Raw genomic sequence first — 12,776 nt, 5'->3', positions numbered from 1 at the left:
TTTGCCTTACTTATTATTTAGCAAACACCTTCTACTAAAATCCTACAGTTTGTTGATGGCAATCTGAAATGTGTTGAAGTAGGATACACATACAGAATGTCTTATTTACTAAAGCAGAATTATTTTTAGAAAAGCTGAATGTAGAACAAGCTACATCTTGCTCTAACTTACAGCTGAGCATCCTGTTTACATGCTGATGTCCGTGTTTACTTTTTTGGTTACAGGAAGCAATGCCAAAAGACTTGAAATAATTTTGCCTCCTGCTGCCTATCAAGTTATTCCACTTCTGTAGGAAACAATGGCTGGAGGTCAGGTTAACTCATGCAGAGAAATGCAGAGTGCAGAGTTTCACTGCTCTAAGACAATGCCATTTTAACATCTCTGCTACGAGGATTTGCTTTGCCAGGCTTCTTTGCCCAATCTGTCTCTCTGAAATATGTACAACTTCCTTCTGGCACTTTTGCTTTGAATATTCTTTAAATTATTTTTCCTTCTCTCCAAATCTTGTTCTCTCTTTTACAGTACTAACATTTTCACATAATTTGCCCTCTATCTTCAAGCTGCAGTCTTAACACATCAGTCAGATGCAACAACAGTTTCTACATTCTATTCCACCATTTTATTTAATTTCATTAATTTATATCTTAAAAAATAGAATGACTAGCCTTCTAGAGGGTTAAGAGGAGGAAGCCAGGACAGTTCTCCATATGAATCTCTGTGCAAGTGCCAGCTGGATTTCACAGCCCCGTGCTCGGCAAAACACAGAACAAGAACGCTGTTAGTATTCTTGGAGTGCTCTGAAGAGGAACAGGAAAAAGCAAGAAAATAATCTTACTCTGTACCAGAAAGAAGTGCTGGAAAGTCAAAGAGGAGAATTCAAACTCCATCCTTCCCACAGCACATAATCAACATCACTCACAGTCACTCTCATGCATCACAGTGACACTAAAGGTAATAAGCTGTACATGAAAGAAAGGAAATACTGAAGAGGTGTTGTTGCAGCACATCCCCCTTTCCTCCTGCTCTCCATGCCCTCCAAAGCTGAACATTACTCCCAGGATACTGAAAATTCTGCTTGCTGAACCTCTGCCCAGAAGGGGACCCACCATGCACCCATTCCCACCTCTTGGGATATATTTATTAATGGCTTATAGCAATATCCTCTTTCAAATAACCAGAGGTCACTTAGTCCCCGAGTTTATAATTTAATGGCTAATTTAGCCTACCTTGAAATCACTGCTAAGGAGCATGAGGCAGCCCTAACCACAGACACAGCCCTAAAGCCCAGGCAATGTTGGGATGATATGGAAGTGTTGATGGCTCCCTAATACCTTACACAGGTCGTGCACACAGCTTAGAGCCTCTGGGTTGCTCCTGTGCATACAGACAGGTTAATTCAAACACCACTGAGTTTTATTAATTCTCTATCAAGAGAAATTAATATTGAAACAGGTCCAGAACAAAACCAAATAATAAAATCCCCATTCTCCCATTGTGAAGAGCAGCTGTGTGAGGGAAGCAGAACTTGGGACAGTCCTGACCCTATTTCCTCTACCTGCCTCACTCTGCAAGTAGACACATATTTGCCCTGCCATTCTTAGCATATCCCAAATATAAGTGCAAGAGGCACTGCCACGTGTACAGTAATGCACACAAAGAAAATCCTCCAAATTCCAAGGTTATATAGAAAGGGAAAAAGCACCTATTTCTTCACCTCAGGGGCAAAATTGTACTTCACATGTGTGATGGACTGAATAATGCTTCATCATAAGAGCCAATTTTCTTCCAACTCCCCTGCAGCTCCTAAAACATAGATCTGAGTTTTGTACCTGATTTGCTAAATGGCTTTCCCTTCTATTATACCTTTAAAAATAAAAAGGGATGATAAATACATAATTTCATGATATACTGTGCTCACCGGAAAGTAGATATTAGGAGGACTGTTCTCAGTTAAGAAATAAATGCTGAAATAAAAACAATCAAAAACTCCCAAACGAATATGTCACTCCCCCTCTTCTACAAGGAGAGGGTGGGCATTCCTCATGGAAAACAAAAGCCAGAAGAAAAAGCTAAGTGGTTATTAATATGGAAATAGTCTTAAAAAAACCCCTATGACTTATAGTAACAAAAAGCCCTAGGACATCTCACATAGATTAAATTTTAGTGCTATGTATAGTAAAAACATGAGTGGTAACAAAAAGTTAGAACAAACCCCACGTATAATACAGGCATTGAATCAATAAACTAATTAAGATCATAAGCATTCCAAGAAAATCAACAGTTTGGCATTTTTCTACCATGCAGGATTTTGCCAGAAAGATGCAGGACTCTTAAAAAAAAAAAAAAAACAAAAAAAAAACACCAAGTATTTCTTCCAGTTCTGAACCTCTCACTTTGCACATTTCAAATTGCTTTGGTGTGTGAAAGGCACGGTGAGTGGGTACAGCTCCTTGGCTGTACTCCCTCTAACTCCCCTTGTTTATCCCCACCTTAAAACACATCCATTCAGGAGTACCTGTTAAACAGCCATATAAATTCCATTCCCTTTAAGATACTCAAACACCCACCTCCATTCTTGGGAAAGGCTCTTCTTCACAAACTGAAGATATCCTGTATACCTCACTCTTTTCAGCCATCCCTCCTAACCTTGCTTTGCAGCTAGAAATCAGGGTCCCAGAGCTGCACCCCTTTCCCTCTTTCCTTCTCACTCCACAGCTCTGCTTTTACCCCTCTTTCTCGAAGCTTCTTTCCAGCAGAGGCTTGTGGGAATGCAGCCCCAGATGCAAACACTGATGATCACTAATGCCTTTTGACAACTATGTGTACTTCATGAACTCCCAAATGCAAAACTCCTGGCTGCTGTTACCTGAAGGGACCTGCATCGCCAGGGCTTAGCCTGGGTTTGGGATTCCAAAAGAAAAACACCTGGGCAGGAAAGGACTGGGACTGACCCAGGACTTGACCACACAAGGAGTGACTAAAGCATCATCTGATGCTTGTTTGATGCTCATCTTTAGCCTCCTGATGGGCCTCAAGTCTGAAAACAAAACCCCAAAACAGAATTTAGGCAAATGTTTTGTTAATTCTTGTCACCATGTACACCACTCCCTGACAACAAATATGCAGGATTGCCTCTTTTGCAGAAAAGGGCTGTGTTTGATGGTGCAATAACAGCTGTGCAATTACATCCAGTCCTCTCCAAAGCCTCATCCAAAGTTCCTGATGTCAGTTTCACTGTGCCTATGAAATGCTGGTTAGAGTTTGTGTTAGAAAGTCCAAGAATCTTAGGTGCATCTGAACAAGGCTATGGAGAAATGAAATTGCCCCACTGGTAAAACGTAAAGGTCCCCCACTGATTTCAATATGTCACAAAATATATGATGTCTTTTATTATAATGCAGCAAGAATAAATCAGCCTTTCATTATCAAGAGACAGTATTACTTGTTTTGGTGCTCTCTGCCTTTCGGAGAGGAGTGTGCTCTGAAATATTGTCACTTTTGTTGCTTCCAATATGTCAGCTTGGAAAAGAGATCACAGAAAGAAGATCAGACCAAGACAAGCATTTTACTGCCCTTTTTTCTGCCCTGATTACGATTGCTTTTGGGTTGCTATCAGTAAATTTTAGTATCTCATACCAGCCAGATGAAGTTTTTTACTGTGCTCAATATCCTTACAAGGTTCAGACTTTAATGAGATCGTATTTAATTTTTCAGATATTGCCCAACTACAGTGTGTTTTAATTGAAAATTAGCTATTATTTAACTATATCTTGTGTCACACTCTGTGTTTCACACCCCAGGAAAAGTTTTCAGGAAATCACCGCATCCCTAACCACCTTTGTCAACCCAAATCATAAGGTTTTATTCACTCATGTGCTCAGTGTGATGGGAAGGAAGACATAAACCAGGTGTGGCTGTGTAGAGCTGCAGTACAGCACCCGTGGAAGCAGCCCTGTGTCCTGTGTCCTGTGTCCCTGTGTCCTCCCTGTGTCCTGGGCTCCAAGCCCCAGGCAGCCCTGGGTGTACCCTGGGTGTTCTCCTCCCTTCTCCAGGTTCTGTGTGAACCTCCCCCATGGAGAAACTGTGATTTACTTTTTACTTAGTGCTGCCTACAAAGAGCCTCTCAATTTTTAGTCTATTAACAAATCTTTCCTGGGATCTATTAACATGTCACTATGGAATGCCTTTTTCCTTCAAAGTTTAATACCTCTTAACTCTCTCTTAATCACCTTGCTCTACTCCACTTCATCGCCTGCGGCTTCAGGGAACCTTTGCCTTTTATTAGTTCCCATATACAATCATGTTGTCATTCCAAAATCCAGTGCTGCTTTGGGTTTCATAAATTCTTATCACTTTGATTTACTTGGTGTGTCCACAGCTCCCCGAGAAGGGAGATGTGCAGGCAGGGCAAAGGAATGAAATGTTACAGCACAGAGCTGTGCCAGTGCATTCTTTTGGAGGGAGGAGCTCTGCCTGACAGGAGACACAGTCCCTTCCTCCCTGCAGCGGTGGCAGGCGATGTTAACAGTAATATTGGCTTGGTGAAATCCTTGGTACAGCCCCTGGAGGTCTTGAAAAGACATGGAGATGTGGCACTTGGGGACATGGTTTGGTGGTGGCCTTGGCAGTGCTGGAGCCATGGTTGGATTCGATGGTCTTAAAGGTTTTTTCCAACCTGAGTGATTCTGTGATTCCTGTTCTGACAGTTGGTGAGAGCTAACAGACTTCCATGCTCACAGCTGTGTTTTTCATTTTTCCAAACGAAAAACCGACTGCTCCTTCCTTGGTAGTGCCCCATAAAGGAGGATCTCTGATGCCACAGCCTTGTGACGGTCACAGTGTTTCTGTTTTGGCCCATCTAGAAATCTGCTGACTGCCTGGTGAGGGACAGAAAGGACAGTCTGCTACCCATTTTCAGTCATTTGCACCTCCAGGTGAGCAAAAATAATACTAAAAGTCCTTCTCAGAAATGCACATTTAGTTATCCATTTGATCTTTTTTTTGAGGTGATATTTTGCACTTTATAAAGGTGTTTGTGAGTGACATAAGAAAGTTTCAGTGTGATAAAACTGTGGTCTCTATTTGGTAAATCCCTTATTTATGTCACTGAATTCATTACTGGAGATGACAAAACTAAGATTATGAAATTATTTAAGAGCAACTCCTGACAATTCTCTTGTGGTTTTTGTTTTCTTTTTTCCTCAATGCCATTTCTACAGAAAAGCATATTATAATGCAATTTAAGGTGTTATAGTACTAGGAACATGAACAAGATGGATTCACTAATTTAATGGAAACAAGATCCAGCCTGACATCTCTAAAATACAGCAGATCCCATCATAGCCACATGCTTGTCTCCCTGCTGTTAGAAATTTCTCATTTGCAAGGTACCTGGCTTTCGTCTCAGCATCATGTCAAAGAATCTGAAAAATATCTCATCTCTCTTCTAATAAGACACCATCTGCCTTTTTTTTAGAGTAGCCTCCAAGTAGGCATTGTCTGGGTCTGTTTAAGCACTTTTTGTCTGTTTCCAGTTTCTTTATAAGTGTTTTTTTATTTTATTTTTTCCCACAAGTCAGAGTTGCTGCAATGTGCTCTGTGTGGTGGAAGTGTTCAAAAGCATTGGGAATGTGCAGCTTGGACAGAATGCAGCTGCCTGCCTGTGAAATGGTATTAGACACAGAGAATGCAGTATATAGATTCTTTGGCATCTATATCAGCTTCTTGTTTATTTCTGAATATAATTTAAGTCCTAGTTTTTTACCTGGTTAGATCCTGACAGGTTACTGGGTTTGTCTATATGAATTGCCATAGCAACTGTGATGCTGGAGCAAACAGTCATGAGCTTTAATAGCCTGGGGGTCTGCAGCAGAGCACTCTTAATTTAGAGGCCTTCATATCTCCAATCTGGGTCATTTTACCAGCTTGATTTGGCTTATTTTCTGTACTTCAGCATGATTCACGTTGTGATCTGTGGGCTACAGGGAGAGGAGAGATAAGAGTTTGTGTTTGTTTATTCAGGAAGGATTACACTCTTTGAATAAACACCATTCTAGAAGGAAACCTAAAGTGTAGATTGGCTCAGATGTATATTTTGATGCAAAGGTTATGTTCTACAGTATTGCAAGGCTGGGTTCACATCTGAAGCAGAGATGAGACACTGAGCACTAAAACATCCCATTAGCTTGCGCTGAAGCTGAATTTGGCCTGGATTGTGCTGTGCCTCAGATGCCCCAGTGCCTCAGCCTGAGCAGTGCTCAGGGGCTGCTCTTTGCAGCTCTTTGCAGCTCTGGACTCTTTCACAGCAGCTGTGTTACCATTGTTGTTCTCACAGCTTTCTTTAATTGTTCCCGTGGCCGTGCACCTGCAAACCCCAATAATTTTATATGGCAGGTTCTCATGGGAAGCCATTACCACTGGTGTGAAAATCAGCCCTTTCCCTCAACCTTTTCATTCCTCATTTTTTAAGTGCCAGTTTGTGTCAGAGACAACTGAAACAACAAAGCAGTGTTTGTATACTCTGTACTATTAGTATTTTAAACACTGAAATATTAGCCAATAACACATGGGCACAGGAGGTTAATGGCCAATGTGCAACAATTTCTCTAATTACTGTACTCAGCTGTAATCATGACACAAAGAGGAGCATCCAAGAGGGAGTTTGGGTTGATCCCACTGAGAAAAAAAAAAAAAGCATATAATAAATAATGGGAAAGCGTGCAACAAAAATCACATATTTCTCTTCATCCTCACCATTGCTGCACAGGAGAGACAGCCCAGAGGACACCTCGCTGGGGACCCCAGCACTGCTCTTCCCAGCTGCCCACAGAGGAGTTTTCCCCTCTCCTTCTGTGTGCCCTTATCTGCAGAGCCTGCCCACACTACTCTGAGAGTGTGGCTCAACACCCTGCATGCAACAGCCCCAACACTGTGAATAAGAATTATGGGAATTATTGAAGCCACGAGGGTAGGGAAAGTCACATATAGTGCTATAACAGATAAATCACATGGCATTTTTTTGGTTTTCACTGGGTCTGCCTCACTCTTTTGGTGGAGCAGAAAGCAATAAATAGCTACTAAAATTTTATGCCTTAAATAACACAAAATTCCAATGTAGATTTCAATATCGATAATAACAGGTATGTAGCTGGTCATTGGATCAGTACTTACACACATCTAACAGCCATTACAGTTTTACCTGACACACTGCACCTTTTTTTTTTGATAAAAATTGTGCAGCTGGAGATTTTCTCAGTTGGAACAGCTGGGTGTCAAAAGCCAAACTGCCCAACCAGTCTGTGTGAGCACCAGAAGTAGACACTTGCCCACTCATTTTTTGACAGGCATGGCTTTAGTCACAGTTTCTGTGAAAATAAATATTATTGAAAATATATTTTCTCTTTTACTACTGAGACAGTTTTTTACAGTTGTGGACATTCCCATGTCCTTCAGATGAATGAGGGCTACCTATTTTCTTCCTAGAACAGCAAACATCAAGCAAATGGAGCTGACACTTCTCTGAAAAAGCAGATTTCTGTGAATCTGGAATCTCCAGACGTGCACTGACCTATTCACTCACATTACATCTCCTTGACTGCTGTTGTTTGTAGAGAGATGAGTAAAGCCAGAAAAGTCACCCAACTTTTGCCTTTTGGGCAATCCCACTCTTCCCTTCTCCTTCCTTAGAAAGCTTCAAAAGCAGCTATTTTCACAACCTGAATGTTAACAGAGTTGGCTGCTGTGATGCAGTTACCAGGTGGCTCTGTCAGACTCAAATCTTGGTCTCCTGTGCAAGCACAGAATGGGGGAAGAAAAAGGAGAAAAAGTGTAAGACAGTGGTAGTTTTACAGTCTCCTTTCTCAGCTTGCAGACTGGAGATAGCAGTAGACACGCTTTACAATGGAGAGGAGAAATCAATACCTTTTCATTGATTCTTGTAGCTGCAGAACTCTCACCCAAGCACAAGTACAGGGGTGAGAGCATGAGTTCATGACTGTCCTGCCACACTACCCATGTGCTCCTCAGAAATCTGGTCTGGGCTTCACCAGGGATGCTCCCTGATATGACTGCAGCAACAGCAGCTGACCCAGGATCCCTCTCAGCAGGGGGAATTTGCATGTCCTGCAAATTATTCCCTACACAGGCCAGAAACTCCAACAAAGCCAGTGGCAGCTGCAGCTGAAGGCACAGCTTCACTTAAGGAAAACACTGCTTTTACAAAAGACTATTTTCAAACAATTACACAAAGTCTATTGAAACAATGCATTGTATTCCAAAAGAAAGAGGTCCACAAAGTTACATATGAATAATGACACAGAAATAGAAACATCAGAACAAAACAGATTGGAAAACCAGCTAAGAAATTGCATGGTCAGAACAGAATGTAATTAACAACTTAGAACAAGCACATAGTTTTGAAACAAAAGGAATTGGAAAAAAATTCTAAAAATTTGAATATGAAAAATAATTGGAGCAGATTTGTGAGGGTTACATTTAGTTTATATTTTTGCAAATCCTCTAAAAACATCAGTGAGAGTCTTTTAGAGTTGTCTTGATTTTGCAGAAACAATAATTTCCTTAATTGGCATTTTCAGCTTTTGTTAGAAAATTTCTGACCTGCTCAACTCTACTGACAATCTGTTCATTAGCAAAGTGTGAGGGTCTGTCACCATTTTCAGTTGCTACAGAGCTGTCAAATGGTCTAAAACTTATTGAAGATCCTTTTACTGTTATGGCCCACCTTTGCAGGTGACATTTTATAACAGATTTGATTGTGCCACGATGGACCTGACCTTTGTGTCATGTCTTTTCTTCCCGTTTCTTCAGCAGAGTCCATTATCTCTTGATCCAAATTCCTTCAGCTCTTCTCTTTGACTTTGTGTTACTTTCCACTTTATTCCCAGGCTGAACCACCTAACATCCTATACCTGCTTTTGATGTCACCAAATAGGCACAATGACTATAAAGTTATTTCCCTTTACAAGTCAAACCTGGAAGGTCTATCTGTTGTTCATTCCATTTCCATTGCTGGTGTAAGTGTCCTTGTTGTTTTTCCCACTAGTGAAGAAAGGGCAAGTGTCATAATCACTGAAGCAAAGACTTTGCTTTGAAGCCGTATTGATTTTTCCTTTTCCCTTCTGAAGCTTTGCCAGGCTCCATAAAAGCCTGTCTCTTGTTCAGAAACTCTTTGGACTGAGAGACAACAGGGGCAGCAGAGCCAGCGGGGCACAGTGGGAAGTTAGGGCATCTGCTGGGGAACGACAATCATGACAGCAGCACGGAAAAGAAAGAGGTCATTTAATTTTTAACTGTACTTTGAGAATGGTTGTGGATCAAAACAAAGCCAAACGGGAAGCTCAGCTTTAGTTCCAATTTGTGTTTCCTCCTTGGCCGAACCTGAATATGAACATTTTTCTAGGGTTAAGCTGTTGACAGCAAGACACTGAGACCACTTACATGACAGCTTGGCTAGAGGCTTAACCACGAAAGTGACAACAGCAGGACGTTGTGGCACAGTGCTGTAAGGATGTGAGCCTTACCCTGCACTAGACTGGAGCAGCAGCATCATATGGACTCACAGACAACTCCTGAATGAAGGTCCAGGGCTACCACAGGACTCCTGCTCAAGGGATCTGAAATGCTCTGCTTAGACCTAGCTTATGCAAAGCAGAAATATCCAATAGCGTTCATTCAGCTCACACGTATGGCAAGGACCCAAAATGACTCTCTCCTGCCACAAAATGCCTCTGTCTTTTATAGGTTCCTTGCAGTCTGTGACCATATACACTTAATTATCTTTTGTGCATTGGAGAGTCTCTCACTCTTAGCACAAAGATAGGTGCTGGCTTTAAGCCTTAATTAAAAGTGGTCTCCCAGTGCCTCCACCACTCTTCCAACACGTTTCATTCATGCTGACTCAGAGGAAAGAATGTCACTTATTGAAACATCAATGCCACTTCTTGCCATGCTTCTGTATTTCTTGGAGCTGTCAGGATGGGAGAGCTGGTCTTCCAAAGCTCATTAGATAAACAGCTGCAGCTGGAGCTGCATGTAAAATTACAGCAGCTGCCTTTTGCAGAGTAGGTCAAGTAATAACTGCAGTAGTTTTCTACCGTTCTTGTGTGTCTTTTTCTTTTTTTTATTAATTAGTACCTACTGCCAGAAATTAAATAACAACAATAAGAATTATTCTTGCTGCTTATGAGTGTAGTCAAAAAGTTCTTTAAAACCTAAAAATACATAAAATGGCTTCCAAATTCTCAGCTATTTTGAGAACTGTGAATATGAGACAGCTGGAAATCAGACTTATTTTTTTAAACACCTCCAAAAAGACCTGTTATCAACAGCAATGAGAGGGTTTTGTTGATTAAAGGATGTTTTCCACTATTCATTTGTAAGGGAAGTGAATCATTAAGTGCTGTCTGAAAACCTACTTCATACTGAATAGAAAGAAAATGTTTTGTGGTCATTAGGGCTTACAGAAATAGCCTGAACACCCACCACCCTCTATCTGTGCTGCAGATCAGCTCTGCTCCAGCTGCTGATGCCAATTGTCAATGGACTCCCCCCACTGCAACAGCACCACTGCTGCTTTTCCTTCCCCTTCCAACCAGCTCTACCAGCCAGGGCAATTTTGCAGCCTCTTTCTCCAAGGAGAGAAAGCATCTTACAGCTGTGGCCCCCTGCACAGGGGAAGAAAAGAATAAGTGATGCTATTTGTCCTGTCAGGACCTAAGCACAGCAAGTAATGAACAGAAGGAAGCTGTTTGGGTGTCCTGGTTCAGCTTTGACTTTGCAGTTTCCTGCTTTACCTTTTGGGGCACGTCACACTGTTAACTTCTGCACCTGTGTTACCCACCCAGTTCTCAGTGTACATTTGTTTTCATTATTCCTGCACCCTCCTGCTGTTTTTTCTGACAAGCTCGGGATCTGAAAGCTGCTTTCCCAGACCTTTAAGTAACAACCTATCATCAGCTGTGCCGTGTATGGGAGGCTGCAGCTTGAATTTGTTTCCACAAAAGGCACAAGACCTGCCTAATCAGCACTTACCTAAGTTTGCTCATGCCAGACTGAGTCAATTTACAGACCCTGCCTGCTGTTGACCCTGCTGTCTGCTCTGGGTTATTCTGGCCAGCCTCCACTTTCTGAAATTAAATGTTAGTATTTTTAATTGCAGGTTTTAACTCTTGCCTAATGGGGCACAAGCTCATGCTGTTAGAGATCTGTCCAAGATATAAGTGAGAGGGATTGCATGGAGAGGAGCTGGATTGGAATTGCTGATAGTGACAAAATGGGTCTGTGCCTTCTGTCCCTCATCTGCCATTGAATGCAGGTGAAAAAGCTCCAGTACCACTGTCCCCTTGCCACTGCTGCCCAGCTCACAGACACCACCACGGGACAGAGAATCCAGATTTTGGAACGTGATGCCTCACTGCCAGTTTAACCCAGAGTAGCTCTGAGGTTGCGACTTGCTCGTGTTGCAGCTGAGCAACTCGTAGGTGCTGGAGGATTTATCTTGTGAGTAGGCATCTCAGGCTTGCATGGGGTAAATGCTCAGTGCAGGCTAGAAATCATGATGGTTTATAGCTATTCTTTCCTTTTTGTTGGTGAAAACATGTGAAATAAAACTATTTCATTCAAAATAATAATTGCAATGTAATTTTGTAAACATTTTGAAAGATATGGACTATTTTTCCATCTATTACTAAAAGGTATTACCTAATTTTACCAAAGGAAATATGAACAGTTTTTGTTTTCTTTTCCTAAACCAAGAAATAAATGACTGGTAAAATTATTATAGCACTTCTTTCTCTTTGATTTTTAATGAGACCTTTATTCTGTGCAACTATCTATTGTTGATCCCATCTTAAAAATTGTTTCACATTATGGGAAAAATGTAGTCTATCCTACATAGCTTGTTAGATGGGGTGTCAAAGGTTTGCAGTCTGCAAATTCCAAGTTCAACTCTTTATATTATGATGAGTTTTCACCAGCCACAACCAGGTTCTGACCATAGCAACACAGACCCAGGATGAACATCCATGAAAAAATAGACTCAGCACCTACCTGGGGGGTTGTGGACAGATCACAGAAATTATGAAGTCATCTTCACAAGCTGATTTATGTCAACTATGACAAAGCTGCAGATCTGCTCTACTTTGGAAACAAACAGCTGAAAAATTAAGCTACTGTCACCCAGTGTGCAGCAAAACCACAGAAGGTCTGCTGTGAGGTAACAGCTGTGAGAGTTCAGGTCACCAGCAAGCCAACAGTTCAGATTAAAATTTTAAGCTCAGAAAATATTTGCTTGTTTTTTTGCCTTAAGATTTTTTCCCAAGATTTAATTTGCTGTTTCTATTTCCTTCACACACCAGACCACAGATCTAGCTCCATTCCCATCATGGCAGTGATAAAAACCTGAAATAAGCTCTTTGCTTGCTCTCTTCTGCTGCGTTTCAGTCCGATGCCTGTAAATTGCCTGTGGAAGGCTGCGACCTCCTATCCTTACCAACCTGCACAGAGATGCTTTCCAGTGCCAGTGCTGCCTTTTGATGGCCTTTCTTGGTTTTCCAGTGAGACTTTGGCACTGCCCAGACAGCTGGAGGAGCTATGGAAGCTGCAGTGTTTGTGGTGTAAAGCTGGATGGTTTTTTTTACAGTCACAGTGCTTGTACAGAGCAGTTGCATTCCAATCACCAAGTTGGAGTGTACCTGTGCAACATCCTCACAACATCCCAGGGTTGTGTGTCACTAACATCAGCCAGGAAAAGACATTTT

General features: G+C 41.6%; 1 long non-coding RNA gene across 7 annotated transcripts; it reads right to left on the bottom strand.

The window, feature by feature from the left end:
- Window positions 1-2,871: 2,871 nt before the first annotated feature.
- On the bottom strand, window positions 2,872-12,652 carry LOC137479759 (uncharacterized). Of its 7 annotated transcripts, XR_011002491.1 has the most exons (7): window positions 12,513-12,652; window positions 11,050-11,144; window positions 9,540-9,632; window positions 7,568-7,786; window positions 6,754-7,364; window positions 5,765-5,978; window positions 2,872-3,037 (listed from the first exon to the last, which is right to left on the bottom strand). It is a non-coding gene; the product is annotated as an uncharacterized lncRNA (long non-coding RNA). The 7 variants fall into 7 exon arrangements; XR_011002489.1 differs by lacking the exon at window positions 2,872-3,037 and having other exon boundaries at window positions 5,190-5,978; XR_011002490.1 differs by lacking the exons at window positions 2,872-3,037; window positions 6,754-7,364 and having other exon boundaries at window positions 5,190-5,978.
- Window positions 12,653-12,776: the final 124 nt, after the last annotated feature.

The sequence above is a fragment of the Anomalospiza imberbis genome, chromosome 10, assembly GCF_031753505.1.
Source record: "Anomalospiza imberbis isolate Cuckoo-Finch-1a 21T00152 chromosome 10, ASM3175350v1, whole genome shotgun sequence".
Lineage (NCBI taxonomy): Eukaryota > Metazoa > Chordata > Aves > Passeriformes > Viduidae > Anomalospiza > Anomalospiza imberbis.
The sequence above is the reverse complement of the archived record's forward strand: the minus strand, read 5'-3'. Positions and strand labels throughout refer to the sequence as shown.